The sequence below is a fragment of the Macrosteles quadrilineatus genome, unplaced genomic scaffold (assembly GCF_028750875.1).
Source record: "Macrosteles quadrilineatus isolate MER2022 unplaced genomic scaffold, UCM_ALF_1.0 Scaffold_1__1_contigs__length_201487025, whole genome shotgun sequence".
Taxonomy (NCBI): Eukaryota; Metazoa; Arthropoda; class Insecta; order Hemiptera; family Cicadellidae; genus Macrosteles; species Macrosteles quadrilineatus.
This window is the reverse complement of record NW_026542594.1, coordinates 30,931,411-30,959,049: the sequence shown is the minus strand read 5'-3', so window position 1 is coordinate 30,959,049 and position 27,639 is coordinate 30,931,411. Positions and strand designations below refer to the sequence as shown.

Here is a 27,639-nt window from a genome sequence, read left to right as displayed (position 1 = left end):
AGACTAGACGTTGTAATATCTCAAACCAAGTTGCCATCTGGTTATTGGGCAACCGTCGTCACCCGGAAATGTAACGCAACATGCTACAAAGCGCGCGCCTGCGAGTGATCCACGAAAGCGAAAGTGGCCCTGACATGAGACCGACTGAGCGCTCAGCAGGTGCTGTCTGCTGTCTGCTGTTGCTACATCTGCTGATGATCATGCTGACTTCACGGTCGGCTTCCTGCACATGCGTTCGGACTTTCCCTTCCCTGGCTTTCTCTGGGCCCGACACCTCGGCCTCTGAGAGATTCCGAGTATCCAGTTTCCAGCAATTCCACGGTACTGATCAGAAGCATGAATTTTGTGCTGCTTTAACAATCCCGTAATTCATTTTTGAAAGGAAATTTGACGTTTTGCGGTACTTAGCAATGCATAAATAGGCCACAGAACCTTTGATCAACGTGCAGCAGCATCAGAAATGGTGTGTCACACGAGTAACTCACTTGCACAATGTCCCGATAGGATCGGCATTACAAGGTGTTTGAAGTGAATAACTTGTCACTTGCTCTGTTAGGAATAATTCAATCTACGCTACATCCTATAAGGGCCTATAAGGGAATTTTGATACAGTGATAAGAAATAAGGAAATTATTAGATGCTGCTTTAGGTGTATAAATAAGGCTTTGGAAACGCCATATTGTAAATCAGACATTCCTGTGCACATTGTACAGTCATAATAGTGTTTATTATAATTAATTTATATAGCACTAGCTGTACCCGCGGGCTTTGCCCCGTTTAACTTCATAAGTATTCGCATGGCTCAATCACGTCCTGGTTGAAGTTCGTTCGCTACGCTCACTCACCTAGGTTTGAGCTCGTTCGCTACGCTCACTCACCTTTGGATGCAAATCGGCTGTAGTCATAAATTTAAAAAAAATAATAGTGCTGCACCCTGTTGGTAATCCTTGTAACTTTAATGCTATTGAACATCATAGAACAGAACCAACTTGTTTAATTGAAACAGCTGTTAAGAAATTCCTTTTAAATATGAAAACTCAAAAGGTAAACATGGGAAACTCCAGAGCCACTGGGGCGCAGCCCGAAAGGCCGATCAGAATAAAAACTACTTAGTTTTCCTATTTAATGCCCAAAGAATCAGTGTACCGAATTTCAGCCTCCTAGGTAAATGGGAAGTGGGAGAATTAGTGATAAGTGAGTGAGTGAGTGAGTCAGTCAGTCAGTCAGTGAGGGCTTTGCCTTTTATATTTAGATTTAAAAATATAGTTTTCACGACCATAAATTATGATTTGGGAAAGCTGAGTCGCCTAGGTAATTTCCAAGCCTTAAGTGAGACTCATGAGACCTGATGAGACGATTTCCAAACTAAGTTAAAGGACTAAAGAGTGATTTCACAAACGTTTTAAAAAGTAACCATGCTACTGGTATTACTAGTATTTTAGTGTTTCATAGCAAAAACCAGAGTTATCTCTTAACTAGAATCGGCGGCAGGGAAATGGTAGTTGTTATCTTAACATTGGTCGTTACCAAACAAACATGAGGAGCACAGTTCAAATAGTCCACCGTGTTTACTGGAGAGCTTTACTGGAGTCAGTTAGTGCTGAGGTGACGACTTGACAGTCAACGCCCTTGTGGTAGGGAAATGTAGTTACTTCAGCTGATGTGTTGTCTGCAGAAAGCACCGGCCAATAGTTACCGAGTTACAAAGGTAATTTAGTCGTTTACCCAGATACAATGCTAATATTAGACAAAAGTCGTCAACAACCTAGTTCCATACTTGTACAGATCTTGAGGTGCCATCATTGTTTACGGCTACACAAGGGATTGCGGGTTAACGGGATACTAGTTAACGAGATGTCATTATCAATTAGTTGATGGCATCTTTCTGAGGTAAGGAGGCCAGTCGATTCCCTCATCTACAAACGCTTCTACAGAAGATCACAAACAGTCAACTCATCTTCTATCACGTGGTATGCTGTGTTGTGAACTCTATTGCTTATCAGTGGTGTATTCTCTACGGATTGAGCCCCTCCGCCGTTACAAGAAGCCGCAGGGGATTGTGGGAAGGCCGCTCATAGTCGTGCCTATCTAATTTCCACATTGGACAAACCGTTACCTGATTCGTCTTCCTTGTGTTCTTGTGATACTTGACCAAGTGTCGAATGTCACTATACTGAAAGACAATACAACGAGTACACAAGCCACAGAAGGCTGCTGCTTGAAATCTAAAGGAGGAAATAACCAAGGAACGCAATCACCAGTCATTGATACTGTTATGTTTTTATATATATATATATAAATAATTACCGGTTAATGCTTATATTTCATTAGGTAATATGATAGGCGTAGGCTGTGAGAGCATACTTCTTCTCTGCAAAAAAAGATATTAACAATGGAAGATGAAACTGACTGGAATGATTTGTTGTACCCAGGTACAGTATCTTTAAGACCGTAAATGGAACAGACGACCCACATTTCTTTTATATATATTGACGTTTGTTCCAAATTCAAACTACTATATCCACTTCACTATTATTCGTAACCGTATTAGTTCCAATAGTGATCTTAAACATTGGGAAATATCTTCTGCAATACAAACCTGTTTATAATATTGTAGAAGAGTCATGTTGGAAAATGTTCTCGGGAATTTGTTCTATGCCCCACTTACAGATTAACAGCCGTAATATTTATGTACTGTATTTGTGCAAATTGTACAAATCTGTGGGCTATTTATAGTTTAGCGAACCTTTTCCTTTACAAAGGCAATACAGGTTACTTTGCTGTGGATTTATTTTGAAAGAGGGGTATTAGACAAAATTCATAATTTATACTTTTTGTATAGCATCTATAACATTTGTACAAGTAAGAAGTAGTAATGTTAGGTAACTAAATAAAAAATCATATATTTTTGTAACATTTTTAAGACATACGTGCTAGTAGTGCATTATTTCAAAGACTATACAAAGAACAATAGCAAGTATACTCAAAATTACCGGAAATTACAACAACTCAAGAGTTCAAGGATCTTCCGCGCATAAGGATGGGTAAGATTAGAAGAGAACAATGTCCGACGTTGGCTTGTTGACATAAAATTGCCTAGGAATCTGATGGCATGTCAATACAGTACATGTATTTGAGAATATGATAATTTATTATTGACTTGGCTGAATGGGATTGCCTATGTGAATAATAAGTATTATGACAATAAGTCAGATAACATAGATTCAAAGAACTCGTTGATCATGTTTTATACTTTGTATTTACTAAGTAGGTATTCACAATAACGTCACGCCGGTAGTTGTGTTGCTTATAGTAACGTTACATGATAGATGATACAACTACAGCTGGCTGTCGTAAGGAAACAGAGTAATCCACGTCCGAGCGAGAGAGTGAAAGTGAGATATTTCCAACCAACAATCAAAACGCAATAATTGTTGATTATACGCTTTCGCGGATATAACGCTGTCTCTTGTTAAACACACACACAACATAGGTACCTACCTATAGTTGGTGTGGTGGCTACGTTTCTACTTTGGGCAGTGAGAAACCAGCGTAGGATAACAGCAACCTAGATCTTGATTGAAAAAACCGCATATACTTATACCTACATTCTGTTCCAGTAATCATTGTGACAGACATTGAAATACTGGCTATAAAATTAGCTTGTCCATGGAATTATGGAAACACATGTGAACACCTCAATTTATTACTATCTGTGGTTCAATTAACGCAGTGCTATATAGACACTATAACAAGAATAAATACACAGAAGAACATCAATATTAATAATAGTGATTTCCGGAAATAACCAAACTGTAACTATTGAGCCTAGAGTACCATTATCCATCTATAACTAAACCTGGGGATCTTCCTAAAGCACAGCATGAGCTTTCGTATCGATAAAACTATGAAGGTTTATTTATAAAATACAGTACTGTATAAGCTTTATAGATCTGTACTCAAATCGGAAAAATAATAAGCTGTATAATGGTAATAATTTGCAATGGTAATAATTTATATTCTACGAATCAAAACCTTCCTTCTTTCTGAACCCAAACAAAGACCAAACAGATTAGCGGTGGAAACATCTTAGTCAACCATTCAAGACTAACAAGATGATGTTGTCCGTGACTCGGTGACCTTAATGTGACATTAAAATGCAATCAGAGTCCGTGAGGTGTGACACGGTCTCGTGGTCGTCGCGGGAAGAACGCGGATGTTGTCAGTCAGGATCACCACGACAGAGGAAATCCGCCTGAAGCGACGTCGGTCGTGGTTGGAACACTCTCTTCGCATAAACATGAATCTTCAGTACGATTGAGAAAGGGTTACGTTGGTCGGCTGGTGACCAGTTGCACCGATGGTCAAAGGAATTTGCAAGGGTCGACAAAGTCCTATCTCCCAAGAGTGCCCAGTTGCACCGGCAGTCAACAATCTGGCACGATTGCGATTGGATGCTCCTTCCCCTCCTCGAACGCTTTTATATACCTATCCCCTCTTTTAAGTTCCTTCGTATATAGTCTGCGCTTAATATTTACCATATATAGTCAGTATATAGTCAGAGTCTAGAATCTAACCTAACCTAACTAAACCTAACCTAACCTAACCTAACCTAACCTCACCCAACCTAACCTAACCTAACCGTACTAACTACGTTTAACAACATTTCAATGAAGGGAGGGGCGTCAGGGATCTTTGACCGCCGGTGCAACTGGGCATCACCCTAAAATGAACATCGGTGCAACTGGGCATTCGAGATTAGGGCCAACCCTGACCATCGGTGCAACTGGGCCACTGCCCGTTGGTCCATCGGTTTATAAAGACGCAGACACCGGAGGGAGAACCCCGATGACTAATCCGTCCTGTACTGTTAGGCAGGTTTAAGATCAAACAAAAATGAATTAGTCATGCTTGTATTTCCATTTACAATATGCCTTTCTATCACGTTTACATTACCTAACTGTATTCTGCACATGGTTCATCGTGGTAACGGACTATACATCATGCATTGACATGAATCTGTTGCTGTTCCCAAGACAAAACTATCGATCGTGCAGCAACAGCAAGGAGCGAGACCCGACCTCAAACTGACTGCAAAAACACGACTGGGTCCAGGTTAAGAGCAACTGGTGCTTGAAAAACGACCAGAGTAATAATGCATTGTTTGTGACGTATTTGAAGAGGTATATTAAATCTAATTAAGAAAAGGTCGTAAATCAGCAACGTAATAGAACGGCTAATGTCAGTTACGCTAGGACTTAAAGTAGGAAGTGACCTTTGCCGTACCTGAAGCAGTAACTGGCAATTTGTCACCGGCGAAGGCAGAATAGAGAGATCGTAATCTACCAAAACAATCAGGTGTAGGGTTCAAGGTCTGAAGGGGAAAGTCGTAAGAGCTGTGACTGACTATCAACATATTTCAGCTTTAACATAATAAAATTGTACATTTGGTAGAATTTATACTTCAATTACAACATCATTTACTTGGTAACATTTGTTTCGTATTGCTGTGCTGTAATATTAACGTGACTGTCAATAACAACACAGAAAAATTGACTAAATATTTCTAAATAATCATTTCTTACATTTGTGTATGATTATTATAAAAGAGTGAGGTTTGGATATGCTCTCAGGAATTCGTTGTAACCCCGCTTACCGATTAACAGCCGTAATATACGACTGATAAATAAATATGATCAATTATTAGGTTGTGTAGTTAAGGGATTGTAGTGCTAGCCTACTAATCAGTTGTACTGTAGCCCGTTTGTGGTGCATTGATTTCGAGCACTCACTGAAGCGGCAGTAATAGGATCGCTAATCCTGTGGTGATTACGAGCATGGAACCTTCAGGTCTGGAAGGACGATGCATCTATCTGTGCATTGATGAAATACCTTAAAATCTATCATTGATTTTGGATCCTAGGTAGCCTAAATAGGTGTTCACAGTCCGAGTTAACAAAAACGTACTACAGTTCAATTTTGTTTCTTAATAAAATTGTGTGTGTGAAACCATTTTAAGGCATTTTCAAAGAACTAACATTGTATCTTTTGCATACTGACCCCGTTGAAAGGCATGTGGCTAGTACAGTGGCTAGTTTTGTATAAATGTCTAATTGAACATTTATTCGAACGAGTTCGTAAACAAGCATGATCTGACCATGGGGGCGGAGAATTATGGTGGTTGTAATTTCATTGAATTTATACGAAAATCTTCAAAACATTGTAAATTAAAAACTCTCAGAACTATGCAGAATAAGTTAACTTATTGTAGTTTGCTTTTTTTGATATATTTAATCACATTTGAAAAATCGGTTAATTTCAACCTAAGCATTTATTATAAAAAAAAAAAAAAAAAACACTCTAAATCACCTTTCCCGTGCCAGAAAAGTACTATGTACTTGTTAAATGTAATGATATCTAAATATAGAATACATTTGACGTGTTTAAGATTTAAGTGTGGATAGAATAAATATTTGTTTGTTTAACAATAAAAAATGAAATCCAATGTGGATGAAATTTGCTTAGTGCATACGGCTTAGCTCCGCCGGGTATTTAAAAAAAAAACTTGTAAATAAAAAAAAATATAGCCTACATAATATTTACACACGTCTTGCATTTTTAGTAATGATTCACTCAAAGAAGGGTTTCAAAGGTACATCACGCACGTTTTAAGGGACGCACCCGGAACGGCAGCGGTATGCAGCCTATGACTTTATGACAAGAATGCCTAAGACGAGGCTTTCTGCGACTTCAATTCCATCCAGCCAGCAAGCGAGAAACTCACTATCTTCGCAGATTACTTGTTGGAGACATATATCGACAAGGATGATGCGCTTTACCCACCACAGATCTGGGCAGCCGCTTCTGCTGAGCTCTGGAGGACGACCAACTCGTGCGAGAGTTTCCACGCACGTTTCAACATGGGTTATACTCCTTTTATCTATGGTTGTGCGTCGCCTCATTCAAACATTTTTGTGTTCATTAAATGTTACAAAGTGCTTAAACCGAAACGTACACATGACTGAACAGTGCGTTGCGCAGAGAAGAAGCAAAGCAAAGGAAGGACACCCTAGTACGGCAAAAGTTTATCGATGTGAAACTAAAACAACTGAGGGATTTGCACATTAATTTGTTAACTTTTGTCAAGTGTGTAGGACACAAGTTCAGGAAATAAACGTGGTAGTTTGATTTAAATGTTTTTTCTCATCTTCCCCTTTTTAATCATCCTTAAAGTTCTACGAAGGCCAAATGCTCGAATAGAAATCACCAATGGATTAGGGAACCCATTATTGCCACTTCAGTGCAATGCTCGATTTCACCGTGTTTTGGGTTTAAGTGCTCGAAATCAGTGCACCCGCTGTTTGTTTGATGATTTTAATCTGGACCTAACTGTCAGTGATCGCTGGCCTTTGATTAATGGTTCTTGATAAAGAACCACCTGATCTTAGACATTGACAAATCAATCATCTCAACCATTGAACTCATCTTCGCGTTCAATACACAGTCTGGTGTGTCGAAGACGTAGATATCTAATATTATGTGAACACACTTCAGAAAGTACCAGCACAATTCATAGAGACGAGAATACTTACGAGTTTAAGAATGTAAAATATTGCATTTACAGGATGGCATACAATTATTGTACATTTCAATCCGTGAAATAAGCACATCCAGGTGTATAAAAACTAATTTATGTTTTAATTAAAAGGTCTAAATTAATAGCAATCTTTCCATTGGAGTTGTCCTTGCAGGAGTGTAATGAAAACTTGATAATTGCTGGATCTTGTTACATAAGGAAGGATTTTGCGAATGTGATCGTTGCCAAGGTTAGTTCGAGGTATTAAAGAGATAATTCATTTTGCAGAAACTTTGGAAAGGCCGCGACTAGAGATAGGCCTAAACTGCCAAATATACAGTAAACTATTTTTGCATGCGCGGCTCATTTTGGTGTACTATATTTGACTACTCAATATCCGATATTTGGTGCCTTACCATCTGAAGATGTAAACACAATTTTGATGAGGGGAGGGTAGTACCATGCTTGAGAAAGGAGGAGTGTACTCAAATAATAGTCTTAGGTGATCGAAATATATATGTACTTTCGTCAAAATAATACATCGGACTATCGTTGCAGTTATTTAATTATATTTTTAGCTTCGCGCTTTTAACTAAAATTAGGATTTCATAGTTCTTAAGCAATATTTGATTGATTTGTCCAATGCCAACAATTCATCAAACTACAAATGGTTACATTTGCTTGTTGTTCTCTATGTACGATGTATTTATCTATTGGAAAACATCAGGTAGGTAACTAAAACACATTAAGTATTGTGAAAATATTAAAACCTCGCTCGTTTTACTTTAGTGCATCCAAAAGGAATTGTGTGGACGAGTATTGTCTGGGTTTTCTCACGTTGCAGAAAATGACCTTCTAGTATTACATTATAAACACACCTAACTAATCTTTTAGCAGTTCATTTTATAACATTTTCGTTAAAAGAAGACAATGTTTTGAATATATTTTTGCAGATTTTACAGTACTTGGTAATTCAAAGTAATTTTTACATTATTTGAAAATAAATTTGGGGGTTTTCTGATCATCCAATGTGGATCAAGTCTTTTTGGGGATCTGTTAAGTTTCGATCGAACGATTCAACTTGCCATTTATGAGCAAAGATTGTGTCAAAATAAGTTACAGGTAGTTTCTAATCATTAATCATAACATTGCGCTTTCAACTAATTAGTTTGTATTAAAGTAAAGTTTTTCCAATCAACAAATACGTTTAACCAATGGGATTAGAATGTTGGAGTAAAATTATTCTGTGTAATACAATGGTTATACCCTTGATCTAATATGATGTGTTTACTGCTTGGGAACAGCTCCAGGCTAAATGTAGTTCTCTAATGAGTTGCGCGACTACAACACAAAACAAGTAGGCCTAGGTCCATTGGAACAGTCCGGTAAAACTACAGTGCAGTATATCAGTTCTAATATTCGCCACTATTTCTATTCCCTGACGAACGTTGTAGGCCTAGTAATCTATAATATATGGATATCTATATAATAAGTTGATGGTCAATGGTACCCACGTACTTTTCTCATATTCATGTAGAGAGATTGGTTAAAAGTCCTGTCTAGGATTTTAGGGTTTTAGCCCTAACTACGATTAATAAATTTCCCCAAGAAATACCAAATATACCTAATACCTGCCTATGTGTCACCTACGAATCAGCTAGAGTAGTAAATAAAGAAAATATAACTTTACTCACTGATAGCAACTCATTCCTCACAACATGTAATATCTGCTTATTCATCTTACCTGAAACAGAACATGGAACTTATCAATTTTATTATCAAATGAATTGAATAACACATAGCCTATAATAAGACTTGGATGTGTTTTGTATATTTGATAAACATAATTGCCTGGTATGTCACACAAACAGGGGTATGTCAAGACGAGGAACCCTTGACCAGGTTTATTTGATCACCATATAGAATAAGCAAGATGAGCAACATTAGTTGCATGTAAGGATAACGGATACATCACCACAACATGTTGAAGATTATCAAACTGTTAAATTGCTGGGATTTTTTATTGACAACAAATTGAATTGGAAGTCTCATGTTGAGTATGTGAACAGAAACATTTCAAGAGTTTCTTATCTCATGTGGAAGCTTAGGGATTTTGTGAGTTTTGAATATATAAGGGTGGCTTACTATGTTTTTTGTCAGTCCCATCTTTCGTATGGCATTACTCTTTGGGGTCATTCAGGTTTTGTGTATGACATACAGTACTTACAACACAGAAAAATATCATTAGAACAATTTTTAGAACAAGTGACACTGAACATTGCAAACCACTTTTTATAAAGCTCAAAGTAATGACTGTTATTAATCTTTACATTTACCACATTCTCATTTATACCAAACTACATATTACAGATTTCAATAATAGAAAAACATTCCATAGCCACAACACAAGAGGAAAAAACAAATTTGACCTTCCCCAGCACCGCTTAGCAAAAACAGGAAACTGCTTTAAAATTAACTACGTGAGATTTTTCAATAAACTGCCTGACACTGCCCGATTTGTGACTATGAAACAATTTAAAATTAAAATATCTGAGTGGCTTATTGCCAATCCTTTTTATAAAATAGAAGATTTTTTATCATGTCCTGTTACTATTGATTTTAAGATTTAATTCATGTTATTGACTGTTATTGTTATTATTGTTCACCACCTCTATGTACCGTTACTGTTAATTTAACATTTGTAAGTATTTGTAATTATTGTTAGAATGTAATGTATTTATTTATTTAATTTATTGACTATGCTAATGTCTGTATATGTATGGATCAAAGGCAATAAATATTCTTGATTCTTGATCTTGATGAAGCAGCTAAGGCAGAAGTAGGCAGACATTTCAGGATCCTATGTGTCCTAGGAGATTCAGTTGAGCTTAGTTAATTGACCTTTGGATATCTCTATTAATACATTGACATGCTAACCGTAGCTGAGATTGCGTTTCATTTACACTTATTTTGCATAAGTAGTGGTACAATGATATACCGAGATACCGTCAGATGTAAACCTCATGTCGACAGTTTTAATGAAGATGATACACTCCTTCGAATTTATATTTGATTGAACTTAATTCAATAAAATCTTAATTCGGATGATAGGTTTTTCACAGCAAAGCGTGACCTACATGTAATATTAGGCTGGCTTAAAAAACAATAATCCTTAGTAAGAATACAATTACACTTACTCTTTTGTCTTTAAGATATTTTACATTTGCTATTACACTATATTCATATACTAAAAAACTGTATCAGCAATCTGACACAACTTCCTCTAATTAGCTTGTCAACAACCCTTATCATGAGAACGTGGGAGAAACTATGATACATTATGGGGAACATCACTAAAGTTGTAATAGCTTTAGGACCGTAATCTTCACAGCTATGGCGATTGTACCATTTTGTTTGGAGTTAAATAATAAGGTACTAAATGTTAATGTACAACATTGTACTAACCCCATTTTCGTAAAAATTACTGTTAAACAGTTATTGTAACCTATGTTATTTTCCCGTAAAAAGCCCCATAAAATAACAAAAATCTGGTTTTAGGAAAAAAGCCGGGTTTTATCAAAATTATTGTGTTATGGTACTTAATTCTAAACAAAATTGTGAATCCCCCTATTGCTGTAACAATTACGGTTCAAAAGTTATAGCAACCTTTGTGATTTTTTCGTCAAAATTTAGAGTTTTCTCTATAAAATATCATAGTTACTCCGACCGCTTAACCATCTGTGTAAATATAGTTTGAATGCTGTGGAAATTTAAACTCATGTTAGGGAAATATTTTTTTCAACCAACTATCGCTTAATTGATTAAGTAATACGTGGTTTGCATTTTGAACGTAGGGAGTTTATGTTCGATCGTATCTCTGTCGACATATCACAATGTTGATTAGTAATGAAAATTACAACCGATACAGAATGTAGGTATTAAATACAGGTCTCTAGAAAACTGTTTAGGCCGTCAGTAGAAACCAAAATCAATTTATATCGTACCACAAATATCTCAGTTGCACGTAAATGAAAGTTCTTAATGCATGAATATTGTTACAATTTAATCAACACCGACTGTTAGCATAGATTAAAGGAATGCTGTTAGCCACTAGAAGGTTTGGTAGCAGCAAACTGATATGGTCAACACACGATCTTGTACAAACAGCTTCCCCCTGACAGTTGAAACTCTCCACAGCCACTAATGACTCCACCTCACACTAATTGCCTTCCTTTGATAATTTCCCTTATAATTTTCCCCAATTATGTTTTATGATTCGGAACATCTGTTAAAGAAACTGGTCTTCTTTCGAGATTTTGAATATCTAGCTTATTTATAGGATAAAACGATATATTATAGTTAATTTAATTATTAGTTAAGCGTAAGAAACTTTAATAACGCTAACCAATAAGTGGAAACCACCACTCGTTTATTTTTAAATTAAATCATCACTTAATTAACTAGATATATTTAATTGAACATCACTAATTACATTCCCGTTAGAAGGTTATAAGATCTATTATACTTTCATAGGAACTTCATCACTGTACATTTTCATATTCATTAAACATTTTCGGCATTTTAAAAGTGTTGCAAACAATCACAATGTTTAAACCTACTTTAGATGTTTGATAGCTTTTTTAACTGTATAACCCTGATTGTAATTGTAATTAATTGCAGTCTTAACGATGGTTTCTCTTTTATTTGAGTAGAGCATTTGTAAAATGAACATCTTTTAGGCATCAATGTCAAGCCTATGTCAGTAACGCCAAGTTGGTTACATGAACAATTGAATTACATTCTCAATGACTATTGTGTTGTATCCGCACTGTATACTCGCGCAGTAATCGCGACCTTGGGATATGCATCATACATTTCCCCAATTAAGTTGATTTTACGCGTCTTCATCAGGTTATATCGAAAATTATTACGTATACGGTGAAAACTTGTAATGTTTTTATTGCTGAGTGTCGATTAGTTTTCTGTGTTTAACTAACTTTTTCGTAAGCATTTGAATGAGAAAACAAATGTTATTGGAGAAATGGAATAGTTGTACATAGGTCGAGACATTTACCTTTTGTTTGTAATCTATTTTTATTTTTGCCCTAAACATAATGTCCTGTCACTATTTCACTTGATTGTATTATTATAACTATTATTTTTGTTGCCTAAAGGGTGCCAATATATAGGACTACGATTAAAACGCACTACAATATACAAGTATGTAATACAAATGAATTACACCTATTACATATCTCGACCTATTACATAGGTCGAGACATTTACCTTTTGTTTGTAATCTATTTTTATTTTTGCCCTAAACATAATGTCCTGTCACTATTTCACTTGATTGTATTATTATAACTATTATTTATGTTGTCTAACGGCTGCCAATATATAGGGCTACGATTAAAACGCACTACAATATACAAGTATGTAATACAAATGAATTTAACAATAAGTTAATCTTTAAGACAGCGACACACGTTTGATGACGAAATAGGGTGAATGCAGAATGAAGGAGGATGTTCTAGCTAGGAAATTGTTTTTTGTTGACGACAAAGACCAGCTGTTTATTATCTTTACTTAATTAAAAATTCCAAAAACACGGAGAGCTAAGATCAGTTAAGAACCATCAAAAAGTCTATCTCAACATTGAACCACTAAACTTTTATTGTAGGGCGATAACTTATAAGATTCAATGCAAAGGAAATTAATATACGTAGCGATACACTCGCCTTTATCATATAAGAACACTCTCATAGTTAGTTATGGAACTCTCACATGCATTACACAACAGGTTGTGGTGACATCATCACGTGTAAATGACTAAAACGTCAATGATACGAGGAAGCAATGTAAAGTGTACAGTAATGCTCGCTCTAACTAGGGAAAGTAGCTCAACTTATCATGTCTTCTCTCCGTTGTTGCGCTTCAGCACATATCTTAGATTTATGGAGGAATCTGCAATCAATGACGTCACGGGGAAAGCTATCTACAGTATAACTATACAAAGTTGCTGCATACTTGTTGTGCAACAGATAGTATCTGGCATTATAAATTAACTCAGTTAACGCAGCGGTTAGCTATGCATTTTTGCATATATGTACGGTAATCGGTGATTTGAAGTGTAGTAAAAAAAAAAAACTGTTAATTATTTTAAAACTAGGTTTTCCATTACTTTGTTGGATTAGTAAACCACAAGCTTGTTAGTCAATCCTCCTTTGTTCTTAAAACAAACTTCCCTTGCTACCGATAAGTTTAGTTCCAACGATTGCCTAAATTTAAATGGTACACCGATCAGATTAGAATTAGACGAGATAGTTTGAGATTAGATGAGAGTTCTTTTATATGAGGCTCGAGACTAAATTCACACGACAGGGTGCGTATTTTAGGACGAAAATGAGGGATAACAGCTTACTTTATACAAATTATGTTGATAGTTGGCAGTGAGAGTATTTTCAGCTAGCGGTGAAGATATCGCAGTTACATAGATTTACTGCAGTATTGTTATCGTTCAAATACTGTATCTCAATGTCACAGTTAGGCAAACCGTTGGGACAATGCGTTCCAGTGATTTTACCGGTTACATTATGTTGCGTGATTCTCTAAACACCGGTTCTGTGATCATCGCGGTTTCAATAAGTGTTTCAATAAGCTAAGACAGATTTACTGCAGTATTGTATCGTTTAATTTCTGTATCTCAATGTCACAGTTAGACATACAGTTACTGTGATTTCAACTTTAACATGAGGTTGCGTGACACCGGTTCCATGTTATCCACGGTTTCATTAAAAGCTTCATTAAACTGAGGGTGGGATACAGTCTCCTTGGACGGCGAATCTCTAATAGAAGTAAGAAGTAATTAACGTAGGTCTCACGGTAGACCTAGAACCAGGACCGATTTACTTTTTCGTTTTGACGGCCAAAACGTAATTTATTTGTACAAAGTCCGTTCGTGTCATCCTGTGTACTTTGGTATTTTGGTTTTAGGACGATCACTCGAGTTAAAATCATGCAATTTAAAATAAATTTGGTACAAACGTGTAGTAAACTTACGTTTATTCAGACGAGAACGCCATTATGATCGGACTATGGGAACTCTATGGGAACCTATGGGGTTTTCCATTTTCACTCTCAAAATACAAAATTTAACCGTTGCTTTCCAAACCATTTAGTGGAGCTTATATTTAGCACATACGTTGATGTATTTTCTCTTGCGGTAATGGTTATGGTGAACTTTCAAAAAATTTAAATTTTAAATTAAGATGTTATTCTTATGGGTAATAATAATATGATAACATTTGGCAAACTTGTATAAATACTAATTTATTAAAATTTTACCAAAACACAATTCATTACCTTCCTTGTAGCACCAAACCTATGTACTCGTTAAACCTAATGTTATTGAAATAGAGACCGAATCTGACATTACTGTACTAAGAGAATATTCTTGTGAAAATCTATGAGGCAAATAGAAGTTCGTTTAGTCTACACTCTACAGGATTGCTGCAATGGGGTTATTATTTTCATGAGGTTTTCTTCAAGATGGGTAAGTGACTCACAAGCTTGTATCTTAAATCATTAATTTTATGATTTTTAAATAGTAAGGATTTGAATAATTTATCATGTAAAATACCATATATAGTGTTGTATTGTAAGTAATTAATTCGTTCCATTCATTCTCTGAATAAGTCAATCCTACTTAAACCTTAAAAACAAAATTCCCTTGCAAACGTTAAATTTCTACGATATCCCACGATGGAATAACCATCGTTTAGGTTGGGTTAGGTTAGTGTATAGCTTTACTCACACGTTTTTTTTTTACTGAACAGAAATAATCACAAAAAATCAAAAATCACCTAACCTAAACTGTAGCTTTTCCACAGTTTGAATAGTGGCAGCCATATTGTGAAAAAAAAACCCAAGATTTGATTATGATAATATGATGTTTATACATAGCCCACACAAAGGATGCGTATTTTAAAGATGAAGATAAGTGAAAAATAAGTGTCGAACTAATTAAGTAATACTTTGTTACTTATAATCTTTGAATTCTATTGGTCAAGGGTAGCTCGGTCCAGTTTCGAGCCATCAAAAATCTACTTGATTTCCTAAGGTAGAGCACTGTATCACTCAGCTCCACGATGCCGATACAATAACTCATACTGTACCTAGACGATGGAACAGACATCGTTCGTCACCATCAATCTGCAAATCATTCTTCACTAATGTGAACAACAATGAGGCAAGTTTGCATGATGGTTGTCAAGTTGAAATCAATCAACATCTATTGGGATAATCAGTAGACCCTGGAGATTAGCCTCCAGCGGACCTCATTAGTGGTGGGTCATGAGTTGACCCCGACCTACGACCTGTGACCTGTGACCTGTGGTGACCGATGACTGATAGTTGATCGATCTCGTCATGCTGTAGGCCGGGCACCAACTTGACAAGTGCATCAACCAAACTACAAGCAAGCCGACGACGTAGAAATATTTATGGTTAACTACAGTAGTTATACTGAAACCGCTGTCAGCTATTAAATATGCATTGTCCTTGTAGCGTTGAATGGACCGGAGTAACAAAATAGTACGTCTATACATATCAGATTGAATTCAATTTTTTAAACAATTAAATATTGTCAGGGACTGGAAATTTGCTTATTTCTGGATGTTGGGAAAATGTCAAAACCTATGTAAAGATAGTTGTATGAATACATATGAAACTCTGGTTTTTGTAATTAATTCTATAACGGCATTCTTGATGTATGCCAATATAGCATTTATACATCAACTAGCAGAGTACCCGTCCTTCGTACGGGATTGGCGTATACTTATAAAATACTTATTGCAGTTATACTATACTCGTGCTTTGCGTTTGCAATGGGAGAGGACATGGTTTAACACGTTCCCTACCGACCGTCACACTTCTCTGTAACTAAAGGATGAGTAAACTTGGTAGCTAATGTGTTAATACAATTTGGTTCTTTAAATTTAAGGTAGTTATAGTATAGCACATCTACCATAGCCATAATGTTCTACCACAGCCCCTAAACAATAAAATAAAGTGAAATTCTCATTTTCACAGTTTTTTTTTGTTCAAATTAGATGATGTCATAAATGAAAAAAAATTATAGTGTTGCGTCCCTTTGGTAAGCCTTATAACTTTTCTAATGCTATTTAATATCATAGAACCTAAGAATGCGTCTATATGTCAATCAGGAATGTGAGCTATCATCACACCAAATTTCACCCCAATCCGACCAGTATTTTTTGCGTTTACTTGTCACAAACATCCATCCATCCATACATCCAAACTTTCTAGCTTATAATATTAGTAGGATTAACGTATTACTGATATGTTAGTATACACTGTTTCACAGTTCTGTAATCAACAATTATATTTTCCATGTTAACATATCTCTTATCATTTAGGATCCCATACACTAGGACCAATGGCAGACACGAATGCCTAATGTCCGTGTCTCCATCTCCTTCATGGGTCATTCCAAGTAGCCACGCCCGCCAGATTACCTTCAACGCGGGAAACTGAAGATTAACTCGTTTTTTTAATTTATTTTTTGCAACGAACAAATCTTACTTAATTTTTACAAAGATTGAGAGGATAGACGGTATAGTCTATGGCCGATTCATTAGTAATACTTTGTGTGCCATCTTTGTGTGAACTAATGCATGATGACGAAACGGTGTCGAGCCAGATGCGACCGTGCCAGATGCAATCCGTGATGGATGCGACCCTTAAAACTTCCTACCGTGCCGCTAGCGACCCCCTAGTCACGGACTGACACCCTAGTCACAGTCATAGATTTGTTGTTATTATACATCTATGGTCACAGTAACGAAAGATAGTCAATAAGGTCATATAAATTGTTTATAAAGTACAAACTTCTATTCCAAAATCTCAACTTAATTTCACTCAAAAACATTTAAAGCAATAGGCTGTAAAATTAAGTGCACGATAAATACTCTCACCTCTGCAAACCTGCAGACTAAACAAATTCCCAATTGTCTGATTGGACCATTGCTGAAATATTTCTTTAAACATCAGATGTATTTCCGATTGGAATCAAATTATATTTAACAACTACTTAGGTTTGCTGCTACAGGGGAGGATTTTAGAAGAAGTGTTTGAACGCATTGAGACATGCGAAGAAGTTAGCATAAAAATGCAAGGCAAGGCAAAAAAAGCAAACAAGGCACGGAAAGGGTACGTATTGATTGTATATACTGTGCATATTTTAGTTAATGAGGAAGCTATGTATACAGCGAATATATTAGATTTTTTAAGTTAAATAAGCCTGTAAAAATATGATTGCTTTAGGTCCAACCCCCAAACTTCTCGTGGTAGCAGCTGGGTTGTTTATAAGCTAGTAATATATATTAATATCGGTTTCAGCAAAATATTGTAAACATTATATATCAAACAACGGGTCGCTAGCGTCATTCAAGCTGGGTCGCTACTGGCACGATATTTGCTGGGTCGCACCGGTCGCACCCGGCGAGTGAAACACAGGAATATCCGCGTTATTAGCGATCGTAATTACGCAGGGCAGCTATATAAATTGATGTAGGTATCCTACGGGATTCCCAGCAAAGGATGGTGGTATGTCGTGGCAAGATAACAAGATGTTACAAAACATGCCATGAAGCCTGCGGGTCCCTGGGACTGGGACAAATGAGGTGGCATTCGGGCCAGGGACTTAGTCAACAGAGCACGTAGGTACCACGACATACACATGTATACATGCAACCAATTAACAATTAGTCTACTGTCTTGACAGATTACCTTGCACAAAATGTTCCTTGCTTCAATTTATGCCTTTAAAATTAAAACAATGGCACAAAGTAAACGTTTTAAAAGCCTGAGCATTAAGATTGAACTCATAATAACTAAACTATTAGGTGTTTTAATACCTTCACCGGATCACTTTAAAAATGTACGAGTAAACGTCTAAACATATAACAAAGACGGATTTTAGTTTTAGAGAAGACTCCTAAAGAATTTAAAAGTTAGTTATGGCTAATTTTCTATGGAGTTTATTCATTATAAACAAACCTAATTTCAGTTGTTGACCAAATGTATTGTTATGAAACCTATGGGTGCAATACATAACCCCTACTTTAAGGCAAAGACGGAACATTACAATCCCTTTACTTCACAAATCGATATAATTGTCTATAATGATACCTTTATAACTGTTGCCTATAAAAGGAATACAAATGATGAATTACTCTTTACTCTGTGCTGTTATCGCCGTATGAAGGAGGCTGGTAAGAGAGTAAGAGCGCAAGTAGCCAGATAAAAGGTTATCGGTTTGGTGGTCTATGATTGTTTGGGTCACACAGCGGCTATCTACACTCTACAGTCTGTGTGTGACGGATCACTGACTACGACAAGCACGCCCTGGTTGTACCCAACTTCATAGAATTTTATTTCGTCATATCCTGCGCATATTTATCAATGGGTTCCAAACAAGCAACCTTTCAACTGGTTTTTTTTTACTCAAAGCGTTGTATTCAACAAGGAGGAGGTCCAAACCAAGAGCCAAACGTCAAGAGAGGTCTATATCATCAGGCACAGCTCACCACTTATTGAAACCGTGGAGAACATGGAACCGGTGATTAGAGAATCACGCAACCTCATGTAACCGGTGAAATCACAGGAACGCATTGTCCCAACGGTACGCCTAACTGTGACAGTGACTTTATCGTAACCAGTAAATTAAAAGCTAATCGTATCACAGTATTTTCTTACCAACAAATTAGATTAAAAACTAGATTGATCGCATTGGTGTTAAAGTATTTTGCCACACGTTTAGTAAACGGTAGTAGACTATTTTCTTTCATTTTAAATTTAAAATCATTTGTTATGTTAGAGAAATTAAACACTATTTTGCACTTCGGCTCTTAAGTTGCTGAAGTACTAAACACAGTACGTTAGATGTAATGGTTTCTTGAAGCTAAGTAAAAAAAATAACTTCTGATAGCAATGTCAACTGGATCAGAGAAGAAGTTTTATCACTGATAGACTTGCAGACAGAACCATTAAGTTATATTTAATCTCTTTTAAATCTTTATTAAAATAGGCCTAATAAACACTCCTTTATGCCTAGTGGTAATTACAAATCATCTTGATTAACATTGGAATTAGGATCTAAAGCGAATCTGACAGGGGTTTTATGTTCGAACTGTAATAATTTTGATATATGTAACAGTTCCCTGGGTTACCTCGATACTGTCTACTCCTTTATTCCATGCCATTATGCCATTAGTGGCTTTATAAGTGGTACTGTATTTTCAAGGTAGGCTATATATCTTATAGGGATGATTGTTGACATGTTATTATAAAGCTTGAAACGAATCTTCACAGAATATAGCCACCAAGGCCGGGTCATATTATCATATCAAAATTTACCAAATTAAAATAACAATTAGGGTAAGTGTGATTTATTAGCGGCCGGAAATGTGATTTGCGATTGAAGATGTCGTTATCAAAGGACTCGTTACATTACTACCACGTATGAACTAGTTAACCCAATGACATAATAGCTGTGAAAATAGCTGTACCCAGTACCATAGATGAACTAATTCACATGGATGGTAATATATAGGTACTCAGTAATAAAACCAACACAACCAACACCGTACTAGTAAATAAATGTTTTTTACAATTAATTTTCAGTTCTAGATTGCACACTAAAGTTATATTACTGTAATATGTCTCGATGAGAAGTCTTTGGTAAAGAATTATAGGCTAGAAAAAGTGTTGCTTGCTGGTCTTTGCCTTTATAACAAACTGTAGAGCTTGGAACAGAGCACGTCAGAAACACCATTTGGCACTGCTAACAAGCTGCATTCTGATCTGCACTCGACGTCGACGTCAAAAACAAAATAGCTGTATCAAATTAAACACGCTCGAGCGCATGACACGAAACGTTGGCGAGAAACCAAGACGGCAACTGGTGAGAAAACCGCTGACACTTGAGTGAAAACACGACAACACGACAACATGGGTCTAGATATAGTGCTATCATAAAACATACTAAGTACTTGTGTGCCAATGACTAAGTTACTGAACTGTTGGACACTTAGAAAGATAATAAAAAATGCACAGTGGTGATGTTTTGACCAATTATTTAACGGAACCAAAGTAAGTTACTGAAGTAAAGCTCTTCCAATCTTTTAGCTAATTCTAATTCCACATGTATAAATTTAAACTATAGCCTAATGTATTTTTATGGAGCGGGTTAGTCTAGTGTCTAGTGTTATATAGCGTTCACCAATGGCTTCAGTTTGGCGATAAGCCGCGGCTGTTGCTGTATATCGATGTTTTCCAAAATCAATAAAAATCTTATAAAATGGCTTGCGGTTACTATTATAACAATGCAGGATTTGGAGAAAACAATTGATTTGGAGCATTCTTATGACGGATGCCAATAAATGTACTATACAACCAAGATAACCAAATACCGTAGTTATAGTACAATCTACTACAGTATCAATATTTAACTGACTATCTATTTACAAATACTTCACTCAAGTACTCAAACCTAGTCTATACTTGCAGTCGTATCAGTACTAAATTAAATTGTCTTCATGACACTTGAGTTACAGGTGACGTCGAGCAGAATAAAAATAACGCAGGGTTATATTACAAAACCATTTAGCCTACTAATAATAACTAGTCCAACATGGGGATAAAAAAATACTTTAATTCTTTTAGAAAATTTGTCTTGGTCAATTGTTGCCCATCTGTATTTAATGGATAAATACTAAGACAATTAAAGCCAATTTCCACTCTACTGTAAGCTTTTTTTAAACAGTATGTCTAATAGTCTATTAAATTGCTAATATTAATAGAGCATACACAAATTAGGTCTAGATACACAAAACAAAAAGATTTTATTAAGTAGTTAAGAGATGCAATTATAATCATAGCTATAAGGCTATAAGCTATAAGGCTTGACTTACTGTAATCATTAGGCAACAAAGAACTAAACCTCAAAGCACACAATATAAAAGACAAGCAAATTTGTTCAACAACCCTTCAAACACCACCTCTTGCTCTCCATACCTTTGTTTGAGTGGACTGAAACTTGACAATAGTTCCTGGCGTAATAAGCAACGTTATTTATGACGACAAAATTATACCTACTTGGTGCCTTTAATTTAGATATATAAACTATTCACAGTCTATAAAGTCACATTTATTGTTAGGTAACGGATGATGCAGAAAGGTAGGTTGAAACTTCAGATTTAAATAAATTAAGAACCGTGTCGTGTCATATTATTTCAATACAAAAGACGCCTATGAAGGTACCAGCTATTTTACCAAATTAATACTATTAATTTTAGGTACTACATGGGTTAGTTTGTGTAGACTTTCAATAAGCCTTAAGTGTTGTAACGAATAAGAAAATCAGGAAAATTTACAATTAAGGTTTAAAAGCTAAAAAACGACATTACTTGTTCAGTCATAAGTTATGAAATTAAACTCATATTTTTGTTAAAACATTAATTTAGGGCTATGAGAATTTAAAGTTTTTTATAGATATAATAAATTTTTAAATAGGTCTAACTAAGCTTTATAGGCTATAACTTAACTTATACAGTTACACAGTTGACGGCTTTAAAAATTAATATACTTAACATTTTCTGAATACTTAAGATCTCAGCATTTTTTTATATTTCTAAACGCACCCTGTGCGTGCTGTGGACATAAATTCCATTGTAGCAAACAATTGACTGGGACGGGTGGCGTCGTCCTGTAATCCAGCTACTAGGAGGTCACGGATTGTGGATATTTATAGGTATGCACTGTGGATGGGATACTCCCTGGTGTGGATTAACGTCCGCACTAGTGAGTACTACGACTATCCGCAGTACTATCCTGATAATTAGACCAATTCGTATATACCAAGGAAAAAATGTGGTTCGGATTCCACTATAAACTGTAGGTCCCTTAGTTGCCATTAGCTTTTTGGGCTATTAATTAACAGCTGTGTCTAAGGAATGTCGGCCTTAGTCACTAACATGACTACAAGATCGCGCCACTCATCCTACACTCATCTCCATTCATACTTGGCTTAAAATACCTACATTGTATGGTCGCCATTTCATAAGAAAGTATTAAAGTATTGCCGTGTTGTGAACTGGGTCATTTTCAACTCCTATAGTTTTCACCGGTATGGTAACTTGCTTAGATTCTTTCAGTAGAAAATAGGCTTTAATTTAGTTGTTGGATAGTTTTATCAGTGACCGAAGCACTCGGCAGGATGAAAGAGGACAAGGTTTTGGTGCGGGGTTGTGTTGTGAATAATGAACGGCCAAACATCCTCTCAACCAAGAACAGTAGGCCCAGCCGGTGTCCATTGTCTATGACGATTCATTTAACAATTTTGTGGTGTGGGTGACACTATTGAGAGTGCAAAAAAAATAGGGCCTACTCATTTTTAGCGAAATTCCCATAGGCTATATAAGGAATAAGCTATTATACCGTAGTACTCATGGTACTTGACCTAGACCCGAGACCGATTTACTTTTTCGTTTTGAGGTCCCTATAGAGGCCAAAAACACCATCCGTTCAAATTCACACAAATATATATAGGCCTACCGGTATATGATATATATATATATATATAGGCTAAGTTTATATGTGTCCGTCAACACGATAACTCAAGCAAAAATCATCCAATTTTGATAATTTTGGTATATACGTGTAAACCTACATTTATTCGAACGAGTTCGCGTTAAAAATTGGTTTTTCCCATTTTTGACCCAAAAAAAATAACATTTAGCAATTTCTTTCCAAACAATTTTGAAGAGCAGAGCTTAAAAAATAAATAATTTAGTATATTGAAGCGTTTATATTATGCGCCTAATGGTTACGGAGAAAATTCCAAAAGATCGTTATTCTTAGGGAGAATAAGTAAACTGTTGTAGTTTGCTTGTTTATGAACATATTTTGATCAAATTTGGCAAATGTTTTTATTTCTTACTAACTATTAACATAAAAAACCCTTTCACCCTCCCTGTAGCAGCAAACCAATAGTTACACGTTAAACTAATTCTGTTTTAGTAGGGAATAAATGTGATCTTTTAAGGAGACATTTTAGTGCACATCCAATCAGGCAAAAGGAATTCGCTTAGTCTGCAGGTTTGCTGCGGCGGGGGTATTTTAGTTTTAAAAGCGTACGTAAAAAGTTCATTGTGTATGTCCATCCTTTCTTGGGTGTTACTATTTTGTTTGTAACTGATATTGTATGATCATTCGTAATTAAGTTGTGGATTTCTATTAGCCTCTTTAACTTGGTGTTAGCAGGCATATGAATCCACTAACACGAAACAACCAACACGACTTATAAAAAAGACTTTAGAGTCACACACAAATGAAAACATTATAGTTTTCATTTGTTTAGAAGAAACTTAAGAATAAGCATAGATAAAAGGAGTATAGACATGTCTACTTCTTTTAATCTATGGTATAAGTTAGCTGAAGTGATTTACCTCCCTTCCAATGAAAATTCACTTAAGAATACCGAAAAAGTTACCTTATTCTAGAAAGTGAACATAAACGACCACAACGAAATTATTGCTTAAATGTAGACCTATGATTACACTTTCAACAAAACTATGCTATGAAGACGAATGGTAAACAAACTCACCTTAGCATATAGAGGTTATGTTTTCAGTTAAAATCCATGTGTAGTAGTAGTACATTTGCAAACAAAACTCACATTATCACTGCGTTAAAAGAGCAACTTATAAGTACTAAATAACAAACTAGTTTTCATTCACAAAATCACAACACAACGATGTAACACAAATATTTATACGGAAGCGCGAACTCTAAGCGCTAATGACGACAATGTGAATGTAGACAACACAACACAACATTACGCAGACGCTCGGTCCACTCCACTCACTCACTCACTCAGCTGTTTTGGTACAGTTGTCGGCAGAAGGGCCGACTTCACTTCTGTTCTCTTCTCTCTCCTTCTCTCCCCCTTCCTCCCACCATCTTCTTCTCTTCTCCCCCCATTTCGCGGCCTTTCTCCCACTGCTGCCAACCTCATTGAGGCGACATTCCCGAAATATCCCACATGAGTATTTTTAAACCGATTGAAGTTTGCAGACTGTATAAATAACCAGACAGGTGTTCAATGGCATTGTATAATACCTCCGCCCGCTGCAGCAAACCTGCACTCTGCAGTAGTTATAGTTAAAGCCAATTTCCATTTGTCTGTTAGGATTTTAAGTAGGTACACATTTCTTTACGTCATGTCAGATTTATTCGTTATTAAAATAAACGGTATCAGCATTCAGCAATCTGACACATACTTTCACCTAGCTTGTCTTGTCTGCAACCTTTATCGTAGGTAAGCGGTGTAAGTAATAATTAATTATTACTGGTAATATGATTTTTTATATGGAAAATCAATTACAAAAGTTGTATAGTAATAACTTTTGAGCCATATAATTTTTCAGCAATAAAAATGAAGCAAGGGTACAAGAAATGCAGCAAGAAATGAATCATTGTTGCACTACAGTATTTTGTTTAGAATAACAGAGAACATACCTACTAAAAGTAATAAAACCCGCGTTTGTTGTAAATCCGATTTTCGTTATGCTATGGGTTTTGGGTTTTGTGGGAAAATGTATACGTAGAAATAATACTTTTTTATACTTTATACTATGTATACAAAGTAGGTATTTTAAACCGGAGATGAGTGTAGATGAGTGGCGCGATCTTGTAGTCTTGTTTAGTGACTAAGGTTGACTTATTCCTTAGACACAGCTGATATTTTAGCCCATACAGCTGGCAATGGCAACTAAGGTACCTACAGTTTATAGTGGAATCCGAACCACATTTCTGCCTTGGTATATACGAAATGGTCTAATTTTCAGGATGTATTTTAAAACAAGGAAATTTATCTAAAAACAAATATTGAAAGCATAGGTACTGGTACTGCTCTAAAAATAATTTTTCCTACAGTCACCCGACAAAGTTGGCTTCCCTGTACTGTTTATAGTACAGAAAGCTGCTAATTGCTGCATATTTATACTTTGCCGTACGGTTTATACTTTGCCGCACGGTTTATACTTTGCCGCACATCAGGATTCCAACCAAACAACACAAAACAGCGTGGTTTTATTATGCACGTAATCCGTGTACGCTTGGAAATAGGTTGGCAACACTTAAAGATAATAAGGTACTTACGTATTAAACGGAGGCCACATATTTTACAGCGCGCTGCAGCGGTTATGTTAGGTTGGGTTATCATAAATATATGTTTTTTTATCAAATTAAACTATCTTAACCTAACCTAACCAACCAAACTTGCTGATGGTGAAGGTTTACTAATCGAATCGAATCTGTAGGTTAGGTGGCCTCCGTTTAATACGTAAGTACCGATAATAATACTATGAACAGCTGATTGACTATTATAACTACGATTTAACCTGTCATTTCGTGTTTATAGTTTTGGTATTTCTGAACTTTCTGGACTTTTCTTTTAAACGTTTTTAAAACATTCCTACGGTCTTAATAAACAAGAAAATACCTTTAAAGCATTTTTTTTAGGCGCGGAAACCACTTCAAATTACAAAAACATACGGAACTATATTCTCAAAAGACGGAGCACATTTCTTGCCGAGGAAAAATAGCAGAGTGATACGGACCACGGGTACTACTTTCTAAAGGGCACCATTTGTGTAATTGTGTTGCTAGCTGAACCTAAAAACGTGTTGTATAGTGTTTGAAAGACTAATTATTTATGTTTTATAGTGACTGTAGGAAAAGTATAATGTGTAACACGAGTGAAAAAGGCCTTTGCTGCACTCGAGATCATTCCGCACTCGCCTGCGGCTCGTGCGTAAACATTGCTCTCGTGTGCAGCAAAGTGCCACTTTCACCACTAGTTACACAAATAACTATTTAAAAGGTTCCTAAATAAATGCAATGTACAAACAAATTCTGAAATCATTTTTGGCAGAGGCACTGGTGTGCAAACACCTAAGTTTTAAGTGGTTCGAATTTTAACAAACGAAATAGTATATTACATTACTAGTCCTGAAAATATGTGTTTACCGGACGAGTGTGGCTGTTCCCGTGCGAGACGAAGTCAAGTATGGCATATACGAGTCCGGTAAACACATTTTGGACGAGTGACGTACGATATTTTACGCCATACTACCATTGACTTTATATCTACACATGTGTAGATATAAAGTCAATGATACTACTAAATCAGTACAAATTCTTATAAATTACCACCGACTAAAGTACTAACAATCACAGTAGTAATAACCTTCTAACAGAGGTTATCTTTTTGTTTTTAACTAACCACTCTCACTCATTGCCAAATACCGTATATAATCAGCTGGTTGGTGTCCGGTAAAACTCATTACAGTACAGTAGTACGTAATGAAACCCCTTTGATTAAGCTGACGGCAAAAATCTGTTTTCTAGACTAAATCCTTGCGTGAGAAGTTCGTCAAAACCTATTGAGGCGTAAAATAGTATTACGTTTCATAAATCGATGAACAACATGTTCATAACATAAGAATAACATATTCTTATGCTAGTGCAATACTGTTATTTATAGTTTAACCTATAAACTAGCATCATAACATCATCATAGCATCATAGCATAGCATCATAGGATTGCAAATACCTTAATATTAATATAATGATCATAAACAGATTCCACACCCCAAACAGCTCGCCTTTACTACTTCACCACTTCGGAGGTCCATAAAGTTGGCCCCCCCCATTTAAGCACTAACGTCAAAAATGGTACCAATCGTTAGTGCTACGTTAGTGCTGGTTAGTGCTGAAATCCCCAACGTTAGTGCTCTTTTGGTTCAAGTGTTATTATTAAAAAACTGTGGGTGGGGCCAACTTTATATAAAGTTAGCCCCCCCCCAGTACAAATAATTGAGCACTAACGTAAAAAATGGTACCAATCGTTAGTGCTACGTTAGTGCTGGTTAGTGCTGAAATCCCAACGTTAGTGCTCTTTTGGTTCAAGTGTTATT

General features: G+C 36.0%; 1 protein-coding gene across 3 annotated transcripts in view; it reads right to left on the bottom strand.

The window, feature by feature from the left end:
- Positions 1–24,557, bottom strand: part of LOC128981931 (diacylglycerol lipase-beta-like) — a 96,370-nt gene extending 71,813 nt beyond the window's left edge. For 2 of the 3 annotated variants that reach the window (XM_054400932.1, XM_054400936.1), the window contains exon 1: positions 24,264–24,556. The gene's annotated coding sequence lies outside the window, so the exon portion shown is untranslated. Of the gene's footprint in view, positions 1–24,263 lie in introns of all 3 variants that reach the window. The other variant, XM_054400927.1, reaches the window with a different exon arrangement.
- Between the last annotated feature and the right edge of the window lie 3,082 nt (positions 24,558–27,639).